This window comes from Apteryx rowi, unplaced genomic scaffold (genome assembly GCF_003343035.1).
Source record: "Apteryx rowi isolate R43461 unplaced genomic scaffold, aptRow1 scaffold_15, whole genome shotgun sequence".
In the NCBI taxonomy this organism is placed as follows: Eukaryota; Metazoa; Chordata; class Aves; order Apterygiformes; family Apterygidae; genus Apteryx; species Apteryx rowi.
The window spans coordinates 5,234,462-5,246,468 of record NW_020447752.1 but is presented as its reverse complement, the minus strand read 5'-3'; the positions used below and the strand labels follow the sequence as shown (position 1 = coordinate 5,246,468).

Here is a 12,007-nt window from a genome sequence, read left to right as displayed (position 1 = left end):
TTTAGCTATTATCCCTTGGAGCTTTTCAAGGAGAAACCACCTTTCTCTGTCTGRCACGTACTTTCTCCAGAATGGTTCTGTTGTCATGTTAATGATCACTTTCCCCGGGGCTTCTCACCTCTCTTTCCCTGGGAAAATTAACGAAAGTCTAATATATTGATACGAATGATCCATTCCTTGTGAGTCAGTGACACTCTGACCGTGACAATAACAGAATTTATTCCTGTGGGATGCAATTGAATCCGGTATTATTGTCTGGGCTTTTAAAGGGAGCTAGGCAGTTTTAGGCCCTATTTCTACCTGTCTGAGTTAAGATAATGAGGGTAATCAAATATTATGCTTCAGGGCTTTAGTTGCATGCCTGTGGGGTTCAGAAAGGAACTCTGCTTCCATGGACTGTGCAGTGTGTAATTGGCCCAGTGCTTTATGATTTGTGTTTCGGTTCCTCTGAAGCCCCAGGTATTGGCTGCTGCCAGAGGCCAAATACCAAAGTGATGACACTCAGATTTTGTCTCCTTTTAATATCAGTGGACTGTTGAGCAGCGACACCAAAGTTTCAGCTCCCACCTGCCTAACTCCAGATTTATGCCATCACTAGAGGAGCCTGAAGAAGTTTTCCTCCTTTCCTCCATASCCCTGAAGAGAGCAATCCATGTTACATGTTTCACCAGCACAAGTTAGCTGGGRTTTTAAAACTTCTAGAAGAATCTTGGTATTAGTTATTTAATTAAAGAAAACAAACMGATCTTTGTGAATGGTCATCTTGATCATTGAAATGAAAATAAAAAAAAAAATCAGGMTCCCCAATATATAATTTAGAATTGTGCATATAGAGGGGTATGTCTTTTTTTTGTTACTCAAAATTTAAGTTTAAAAATACATCACATAGCTCTCTGCTGTAATTTAAAGGGAGTTTAAGGATTCCTGCTCTGATGAAAATTGATTTTGCTTATATTGAGGCTTAAAAAAAACCTCTGTAATCTCTCCTATTATCTATAGGCATGGGATCAGGATCTTACTTCACCAGTGAGCCTTTATGCCCATCTTCTGTGGTCTGTGTAGTTCCTATTTGTTGGTCCTTACAGTCATCAATCTATTTATTTCCTTTTGAATTATCTGTTGTAATTAGAATACATTTTCTCATCTCAAGGGGAAACCAGCTTCAAATGAGTGTTCTATAAAAGCAATTACTTCTGATATTAGAGATCTGTRCACAAAAACTTAGTATTTCTTCCAATTAAAAAGCCCTAATGAATTTTGTGCCCAGAGAAGGAGTAGACTACACAATGCTACAGTGTCTGCTAAATCAATGAACAAAAAATCAGACCTGTATGAGGGCTGGTGAAGTCAGCAGTGACGTGTGCCACACGCGTTGTCAGGGCAGGTCAGGGAGGCAAGGTGGCCRTGTAAGGATGTGTGTTCTTTTTTCCCCAGGAGACCTCTTATATGCGTTGGTTGAGTAGGTCATTCCCCACATTGTGCCAAGATGACTATTGCAGTTTTCCCTACAACACTTATCTCCTACAGCTAGCTCTCCATTACACATTCTTCTCCGTATTTCCTCAGATATTCCTCTCCTCTTCCTCAAAGTCTCAAACACTAAATGACTCCAAATTCAGCTGTCAGAAGGTTTGGTCACAACTGGCATAGTCTCTCTAACACCAGTGCCTTTGGAAGAGATTGCTGCAATGTTAAAACACAGCCCTCACAGTGGGTTGAGTGTGTGGGTGTATGTGCCTTGGAAACATCATTTAGCCAAGTCATGCTCTGAGAACCTTATGTTTGGCATGGAGCAACTTTAGCAGAGATCTCCATGGACTCCTTCCCCTTGGAGATGCAGGAGGAGTTGTGCTGAGCCTTCTTGGCTGGAAACCTGTCTTAGGTATATCAGAACTGCCATCTTTCATCATCTCAAAATAACCTGAATGAGCAGGGAGCTTATATCACAAGCTTTTCCACAGAAGGAATTATTTCAGAAACATCTTCATGTTAGTTTTGGAGAAAAGACTATAAATCATGTCCCTAGGTTGCCTCCTTGTAGAAGTCCTGTCCTTTTCCTCCACAGGATGCTGTCTGCGATGAAAGGGGAGCTCACTGGGATAGAATTCACTCAATGGCGTAGAAGAGAAGACCGTCCAGTGGGCTATGAAACAATCTGTTACCTTSCTGTCTATGTCAAGGATGAAATCCATAGATATTGTTGTACTGAGACCTCTGCCTCTCCTGCTGATCTGTGTTGTCTCATTATCTTCTTCCCTGATTGTCTTTCTGCCTCAGTTTCTTGTCTTTGACATTGATAGTGAGCTCTTTGGGGTAGAAAATGTCTTTCTGGGCTCATTTAGCACCTGCAACAATGGTGTCCTGATCCTAGACTAAGTGCTGTGAGAACACTAAGAAAAAAGCTGTTCTGGTTGAATCCTGTCCTAGGAAGGTTTACTATAAAGGATTTGAGGATTAATGCATCAGTATAGTAGGAGCAGAGTATGTAGGATGGAATAAGGGTCGGCTTCCAGCCCAGATGCCGATAATAGCCCTTGGCATTTTTGTGGCATTTTCCATCTGAGGTACTTTGAACACTTGACAGATGCTCATAGGCTGTGCCTCAGAGCACTCACTGCAACCAGGAAACCATCTTAAGAAGAAGAAATGTAGGGTAAAGCACATAAGGGATTGGGTATTAGTCCTCTTGCCAGATAATGTGTCCCAATCTATATAATTTCCAGGGCTCCTCATTCTGCACTGTCTCTGACTAGCTTCTGTAGGTGGAAATGGAACAACCCTCCTGCAGAAGACCTGCCAAATCACTTCATTCCTTCACMTCCATTCAGCAGTCAGGGGATTGTCAGTTGTCTGTGGATGAAGGCTGAGTAACACTGTTTTAGGCTTTCAGCTTAACAGACAGAAGGGTCTGGAGACAAAAGGTCAAGGTCCACCCCCTAGTGCCTAGAGCCAAAAAGTTGCGCATTAAGTGCTTTGACTTTAGAGAAGTTATTGTACTTTTCCTTTTCAAACTGTCAGCCACAGCATACTGTTTGTCTTTCCTGTGGTATATCTTCAGAGATACTTGGCTCTGATACTGGATAGTAAGGAACATAAATCTTTCGAGCAAGGATGCAGCAAACTTGATTACAACTATAAAAAATGGGACTGTACTTTGGATTTCAGATAGATGGAAGTGCTGCAGTCATTTAAATTGGACAGGCTTTTGTTCTTTACTCTCTTCTTTGCAGAAAGTTGGAGGCTGTGTCCCTGTGGAGTGTGATTTGGTGAATGTTGCTGTATGTGAAACTAAACTTCATCTACATACAGTATTCTCTCTAGCTCAGAAGATAACACATTCTCTATGGACAAAATTCAGATCAATTCTCTGGGCAGCAAATCTGGTATGTTATATAGGCTTATTGCAGGGGGTGGTGGGAGAAACAGGTTTTGAATATGGAAAGTTGGGGTATGCAGAAGGGCCTGTCCCTGTTTAACATTTAGATTGAATCATAAGCCAGACATGCTACTGTCTTCTCATACTGCTTACTACTGTTTACAAAGTTGGCTGAAATGTAAGTTCCAGATAAGACTTTCTCCTGTATATTGTTAATCCTTGGTCTTGCAACTGCAAAATGCGTTTACTTTTTCAGGTTTAATTTTGGTGCGCTTAGCTGATAATGCATTCAGTAACTTCTTTATATCTGTGTGACAAAACAATTTTTGGACATTCTCTAAGGCAATAATTTCAGAGAGCCACTCTTTAGCTATGGTCCTTTCTTCATTAACCATAGTTTGTGTAGGATTTATGGGAGTCAATGAGAGAGGCAAGTATCTGTTCTTGTCAAACTTCTGCAGGGGATCCTTTGGCAAAAATGAAGTAACCAGCATGGGAGGCAGAGGGAAAAGAAAGCACAGGCTGTGAAACCTGTTTGGCATTTTGTCAAAGTTAGGGTGGTATAGCAGGATGGAGAAGAGAGAAATACCACTGTAGGCGTGGTCTCGTATGATACCCCATACCATTAGTTCCTGCTGACCTTGCAGGGAATCACTGCACGGAAGATGCTTCAGCCTTTGCCAGAGTAGGCCTGTATTAGAAAAAGAGGGAGGATGCTTTTTGATTGCCAGGACAAGGATTCAGGCAGTCACCACTTTTGATTTCTGGCTCTGCCACTATATCTTGCACAATCCAAGGGAGCTCCTTAACCTTTCAGCACCTCATTTGCAGGATGGTGACTCCTTCCGGCCTCAAGGGCGTTGTCAATGCAGCCTCCCTGCTGTTTGCGAGGCACTGCGATATGTCAGTGATAGTTGCAGAAGGAGCTCCGAGTACCGTAACTCTCTGTGTTTTGGTGGGCTGCTTTGCATTCAGTAGCACTGTGAAAGGACGTGTGAACCAATGCAAATTAGTGCAAAACTATTGTCCTGGAGCACTTCAAGGGCGGAAGCATCCAAGATGGAAGTGTTTTGTTCATTTCTGAAAACAGATTTCTTTCTGATACCGGATCTCAAGTTTAGTAGATTTTGTTGGAATCTAGGGAATAACTAGGGCCCTTTTTATCCAGAGATCTCAAAGCATTATGTAGGAGGAATTCCTGCTGCCATTTGGTAACCCTTTGTACACCCAGTCTCCTGTTAAACCRTCTGCGTGGTGGGGCATGTCAGCAGTAAAAGTTGGAAGGGAGCCGAAACTCATGGCGTGTCTCTCATCTGTAGCAGCTGTACCCCRTAAGGCCTTGCTTTGCCTCCTCCGGGTGTCTCTCCCCTCTAGTGTTGAGTCTGGGACAAGTACTGAACTGAACAACCGATCAGAATGTCCCTGGCTGTCAGAGGTGTGTGCGAGAGGCAAGGCGTTGCTGATATGGATGAGCCTTTCTCTAATTTAAACAGATGTTATTTTGGAAAAGTTTTCTCCTCTTAGTTATTTTTAGGGATTACCAAAATGGAACTATAAACAGTAAGACAACTGGTGAGCTGAGACCTTTTGCTTAATGTTGAACAGCTTGCTTATATTGCTCTTTCTTCCTCCTACTCCAACCAGCTGCTTCCCTTTTGCATMTGCTTCACTCTGACTTGTGTGGTCACTTCTCAAAGGAAGAAGGCTACCTTTTCCCTACATGTCTATAYAGACACTATTCGGTGAGACTGTTGCCTTCATTTGGAGTTTCTGGTTGCAACAGTGCAAGATTACAAAATTAGCATGATACGGTCATGCAGGATAGAAGTGTTTGGACTGATTCATTGATGCAACTAATTTAGTGCCTGCTTCCAGAAGCAGTGGTTTACATTTTTGTCTTCCATTCTGGTTTTATACAGAACTAAAATAAAAAATCCCTGTAAATGGCAACTTGTTTTAGCTGTGTTACTGAACCCCTTCTAGAGTCTATGAACCATCTTTTCATTTAAAAATTGTAAATGGAAATGCTAGAAGTCAGCTTTGTCAGTCCATGCAGAGGTGATATTGTCCCTGAATTCTTTCTTTATTCTGGGTTAAACCAGCACCTAAAGGTTTTATTCACATATAAGATAGGCAAGCATGTTTGCAACTGAAAAGTCTGAATGGGGAAAGGAAGGAAGACAACTGTTAAGCTGCTGAGTTTTACCTTTCCTGTTTAAAAGAGTGAGAAGTGTTTCAGGAGTTACAGGTAAAACTGCTGGATGACTATGCCGTTGTTTTTTTAAGAGGAACATTTGATTCCTCCTTTTTGAGATGCTAGGAACCAGAAGACTTTTGTGGAGCTATTCTAGAGCACAGATGCTTTCAGTAAAGGGTAGATGAGGCTCAAGGGGTTGGCTTTGGAGCCCTCTCGAGCTGAAGGGGTGAGACTGGGATTGAGACGTGGAGGCAGAGGCATTTCAGTGGTTTTGCAACAGGAAAGTCAGTGGCCTTCCCAAGCTGGTGGTGGAGCTGCCCCTGCTAGGGCTGTGCCTGGACGTCCCCGATCCCTCTGCGATAGCCTGGAGTGGAAGGGGGTGTGAGGGGTGGGAGCAGAGCCGAAGCTGCCGGCAAGGACGGGGGGCTGCCCAGAGTTGTCAGGAAGGCCAGGAAAAGGCTAAGAACAGACCTGTGCTGCTCTGAATACAGGTAAATAATTATTCTCAATTGCTTGTTTTTATTTCAAATTGACAAAAGGTTAATGATGTCTGAGAACCCTGGCTGAACCTGATTTACAGCTGCCTGTAATTGTGTTGCAAATAAAAACCCAACACTAAAATAATCACAGATGTAGTTTGATCTTGCTTTTACCATGGTTTCTCACATAAATCTTTTCAGTAATTTTCCTATTGTGATGGGATTTATGGTGAAAAATAGGAGGTCTCTTTTCTTCCTAGAAAATTATGCATCCTGCAGAGTAATTAATCTGGTTAAGAAACTGAGACTGGTTCGTTCTGCTCCCCATTCTCCCAGCAATTCCTCTCTTCTACAGAAATCTCTGCAGTGAGAGCAATAAATTTGAAATGAATGACAGACACTAATTATTTGTGACCTCATTGTCATCTACAATGTTGAACTGGGTATGACTGATCCCAGCTTATGGGCTGTGCTTTTTAGTCTAAAAATTTAAGGAAAAGGCATCTTTAAAAATAGCAGCTTGTTGGGCATTGCCACTGTTGTTCCCTGTCCCCCCTCTCTGCCCATCACCAGTTTAGGGCCAAGTCAGCTGGCAGCGTGATTTCTCTGCCAGTTATTTGCTGACACAAGCCAGAGCTGCACTATCAGCATCGGTGCTGTACCCTGCCTACAATTTCTTCCCAAAACCATGGAAAAATGAGTGCTAATTAGAGCCAGAGAGAGGCAAGTCAAATCTAAGAGGAGGATCTGGAAGTCTGCAGTAAGTTTTTTGTTTTTTTTTTTTAAAAGAAGAAGAAGAAAATGGAGAAGCTCTCCCATCTGATATGCCTGGGTTAAAACCCGGATATATGTTGGAAATTGAACCAGAGGCACTTCTCCATCTGTCTTTTTTAGGTTTTATACTGCTGCCTGTCATTGTAGGACTTGAACACCCAGCATATAAAATCAATAGCAATTGTCTCTCTGCCGAGTAGCAGTATTTCCGGATATGTATTCCTTTCTGTATCGCTCCCTCAGTGAGACCAGAGGGAAGGTGTTCTCCCAGGGGGCTGTTCCTCAAGGCCGTCTGGGCTTTCTCCGAGCAGAAAAGCCCCAAGGCACGGACACCTTGCTCTTTACTGGCTTTCTGCCCTTGGCAACCGCCTGCATGTCCTTCAGGAGCACCTTGGAGTATGCTGCTCCTCAGGTCCTCCCTGGTGCTCTTCCCACGTTCTGCCTGCTAGAAGGCCTCACCAGGGCCGCGCGCCAGGGCTGGACGGCATGGCGCCCCTCGGGCGAGAGCTCAGTGTCTGTGCTGGAGGATGTCTCGTCTGCTGGCAGCCTCTGCCGCGGCCAGACTTGGGTTTGCTGTCTCCCACTGCTTGCTTCCTTGTTGTGTCCCTTCAGGCCGTTCCTTGAGAAGCTGCTGCTGAGCTGACAGGCGCCCTCACCTTTTTCTTTTTTCTCCCCACAAAAGGCTGACCACTGCAGATAACTGTGAATTTGGAGTTTATGGCTTCTAGACCTACTTTTGTGCTATTCTTGCAGAATGCAGCAATGTGATAGCATTTATATGGTTGCTGCTGTATATCGGTCATTGTTGTAATGATTGCCAATCAGACTAGACTAAAATCTGGCTAATGAATGGGAGAAGAAAACCCAGCAATACGTTTGGAGAACAAGTCAAATAGATGATGGCTGTTTCCTACAACAAGATCAGATTAGCAGCATGAAGAGCTAGAATATGAGATTTAGGAGCAAAGTATATGAAATAATTGTCATTATGCATGGTTCTGGAAGGCTAACTCATTCTCTCATAAGAAAAATAGCAAACACACTGCTTGATGCTCCATGTGTATTGAAAGTTTCATTCCTCTGTTACTTGTGCCTTAAAGATGCAAGGGTTTTGTTCTGTAAACTGCAAGAACATACAATACGAGGAATAAAGTTTTCAGCTACTGGAATTGTTGCTTAAAGTAAAATGAGCACACCACATCTCAGAGGCCCTTTCATCAAAGCAGGTCAGTTAACTTTAATGAAGTCATCTTCGGTTTGCTTTGATGTAACATCAGAGCCCAGCCCAGATGATTCTAAATGATCAGCAAATAAATTTCCACATTGCGGTCTTTCAAGGACACAGACTTTATGACATGTCTRGTTTTCTGGATTCTTTAACTTTTAAAGTGCCTAATTTGATTCTCTCTTAAGGCCTGTTTGCCTTTTATTTATTTATTTATTTTATTTTTTTGGTAGTGTTGAGCCTTTTCTCTGAAACAGAGCCCCCTTTAAGATGCCATATGTTGGGCACATAAACCAGAGGCATGCAGCATCACTAATCGCTATTAGTGTCTTGGTCTAAGGCTGTGTCATGCAGGAAGATTAGGCTGGTGTGTTTTTCCTTTCTGGGGGGGCCAGGGGGAGTGGATTTAGAGTCGCAGATCACTTCTGTAATTACTTGAGCGAGGACTAGTTGTCAGGCTAGGGATGGCAGGCTTGGGCCCTTCTCTTCTAATCTTTCCAAAGGGAGTAAAGTTAAACACTAAAGCTGGTCAAAATGGCAAATGACCTCATCCTAAACTGGAACAAAAGGGAGAAGTGTTATATTTCCCTCAGAACAAAGCTCCCTAAAATATTTTCAGAAATATTTAACAAGTCTTGAAGTGCTTCGTTTAGTAAGGTTGAAGAACAACTGTTATTTGAAATTGTTAACTGCAGCACAACTTTTGAACAGTTTTAATTGTGTTTCAACACATCCTATAACTCTCTCCTCTCTGCTGACAGAAAATTGTTTCATTAGAAAAAATTGAAACAGTGCTCTTAAATACCCCAAAAACCACAGCATCCCACTTTCTGCTTACAGCTTCCTCCTTGCTTGTCCCCGGATTGGAGGCACGACAGTACCAGTTCCTAACCGCAAGCCTCCCGTGCACTTGTTTCTCTCTGTCCTCGCAGAGTGCTGAAATGCAGGACCAGCTCCAGGTTGAGCTCTAGTGCAAGCCCAGTTGTTTGATGATGATTGCTGCAAGCAACAGCTGAAGCTTCTCAGAAATTTTCAAACCAGTTTTAGTAGAAGAAAGATTCATAAGGTACATTTCTATGAAGAAAAGYGAGCAATAAAGAAGAGCAGTTTGTGATGTATGAAGTAAATCTGTTCTATTTTTAAGGGGAAAAATACTGTTTTTCAAGAGATCGCATTGGGGTAATATTTATCATTCGAAGTAGGAACTCTGTGTGTGTTTGCACATTGCTAGCAAACTGTAGGCACCGTAGTATTTATAATGGTTTGAACGGAACCTATCAGGGCTGCGGTAGAGGATTACAACCAGTGTTGTAGGTCATGTCCAGTCTCAGCGTGCTCACCTGTGACTCCTAGTAAGTAGCAGCCCAACACAATACTATAATTTGGATGTGCCTCTGAAAGTGAATTGCAACTAGTGTAAGCCAGCAACATATTTTGACTCATGAACTGAGTGTCTACTGGTCAGAAATTTGGATCACAGAGAGAGGATTTTATCAGGTCACTATTTTTTCCATTTTCTACTTACTGGAAGAAGGAGAAATCGGGTTTTCAGATGGACAGAGATTCATGTGGCCGACCCAAAGTCACAAGAAAGACTCTTACCGCTCTGATTTTGCACAGAGAAGGAACATGGCTGGGCCAAGCATGCAAAGCTTTTCCAAATGCTTCTGCAGACACCTGAAGAGAGAAACAAAATGTCCCCACAATGTAGCTGGATCTCACTTAAGATGATTTCATAAATTCAAGAATAACAGAGACATGAATGGAACGTGCATATTTGGGACAATTCTAATACTCTTTGGGAACCTTTAGAGCTTACTTTATTTCAGTTCTTGCATTAGATGCAAATTCTTTGGGCTTTAGTAGCTTGTGCTAGTAACTCCATGTGATGTTCCCTAGCAGAAAGGTGATTAGCTGGCACAGGCATTGGTCAGCCTGCTGTAGCTCAACTCAGTCTGGCTCAACTTATTTCTAGTTCTCCTTGTACATTTTTAGGCAGGACATGAGCATTTTGCTGCTTGTCTTCTGTGTTACTTGGTCTTTCCTCTTCTGCCTTTGCTTCTCTGTGTGATCTTGGTTGCTAGTGAGACCTTGAGCTTACTTCCCGCACACAACCGTAATGAGACCGTGGCTGCATGATCCTCTTGTTTTCCTTTCATTTCAACAATTCACTAGGCTTGAATGCTCAGACCTGTCTGTATTTTTTTAAAGCTTGGCCATGCCAAGAATGTTTTTCTGCAGGACTTCCTTCCTCCCCCCCACCATCCCACTAAGATTCATGATTCAGGAAGACGCTTGAGCGTTTCAGTGCATGATGATGAGGAACATGAAGCAATGAACTTTTAAGTTATTGGGGAAGACATCAAAGACTCAGATACAAGGAAGGTCTGTCCTGACTTGAGATCACTGACTGCAGTGTGAGATATGTATTTTAGCAGGGAACGCCTGAGATTCAGCCCTGAAATTCCTGGATAGGCACGTGACTGCAGGTACTCGGCCCTTTTGCGCTCAGGCAGACCGTTTGTAGTGTCTCACCTAACCTTAGCTTAGGATTTTCTCCTAAGCACCAACAGTAGAAAACGCTAACTTTACTGTTTCAGACCACTAACGAACTACTGTTTCTCCACTCTGCCCTTCTGTAATTAAGCAGAGACAGTGATGGAGCTGTAATAAATGAGGATAGAGTTTAGCAATGAGGTGCCAGAGAAATCCCTACACGAGGGACTAAATCGTCACAGACCTTACTGTGCCTTGAAGCCAGTCACAGCTTTGTACTGCCTTGCATGTCTGCTGCTAGAAAATGTTGACAGTTTTTCTTTCTTTGTCTTTAATTGTTTAGTTGAAATATTGGCATTTTCCTCTTGAAAAACTTTTAATTTGAAAAATGTTGAACTGGTCAAACTCTAATTGTTTTGCTCTGTGTTGTAAATGATTTGGACGATATTTACACATTTCTGTATGGTATCCCCAAGATGACTATAAAGAACTTTTTTGCTTTTAATGATTTGCTGATAGTCAGTCTTTTGGAAAGGAAAGCTTTAACATGAAACCCTGGATATCTGAGGAGCTTATTTATCAGAACTCAGTGTTAGGTTAGATACCTGTTGCTATGGTAGAGGTTCTTGGTGATGTGGTTGTATGGGCAGGGTTTTTTGTCTGTTTTGTTTTCTTTAAAATTTTTTCTTTTAATCAGGTGGTAATATATTAGTGAAAAAAAAACATATCAAACACACTGTTGCCTGGCTAATATCTCAGCACCAAGCAATGCAAGGCTAATCGTTTTAGCACCAGTGTGTCCAAACTTCCTGATCCTCTAAGCTTTATACAGCTGGGTATATTAGAGATGCATAATTTATTTGTCAGCAGTCTGAAGGACAGAAGAAATCTGAAGTAATTCCTAGGTGAGAGATGGTGCCAGTGCTCCGTTGTAGGAAAAGGGCAAGGTGTGCAGTTGAGTCTGAATGACCCATCTATTGCCTCATGTGTTGAGGTTAGATTTATCTGTAGTTCCCACCCCAGCAGCTGTCTGTCTCCAGTCATGCAGACCCATTCCCCGCATGGGAACCAAACGTGAACCACTCAGGAGCTGCAGGTGGTCTCAGAGCCACAGAGCGGCTGCCCCTGCTCAGAGCTTGTTCCAGACTTGAAGTTAATAAGGAGTTGAACTGACAGATCTTCAAGTGGTAAAAATTCAACATACCTCATTTAAAATTAATGGAGCTATATTGGGCTATAATGGGTAAGGGTCTGGTCCCCAGTTCTTATGGGGAAAGTTTACCTGTTCTCCCTGTGTTCCTTTTCCATCTCTCCTGATTATTTGAGTTTCTGTTGGACTTCATGAAGGGATCTGGTAGGTACAGTGTTTGGTGATGGTATCTTTAATTTCAACACACTTAGCGGTGAGGATGACTAACCTACAGAACAGACCGCTAGCAGTTCCCTAAGACCAGTTTTCT

At 42.6% G+C, this 12,007-nt stretch overlaps 1 protein-coding gene across 1 annotated transcript in view; it reads left to right on the top strand.

Moving 5' to 3' along the window:
* Positions 1–12,007, top strand: part of GALNT9 (polypeptide N-acetylgalactosaminyltransferase 9) — a 157,922-nt gene that overhangs the window by 19,187 nt on the left and 126,728 nt on the right. The window lies entirely within an intron of this gene.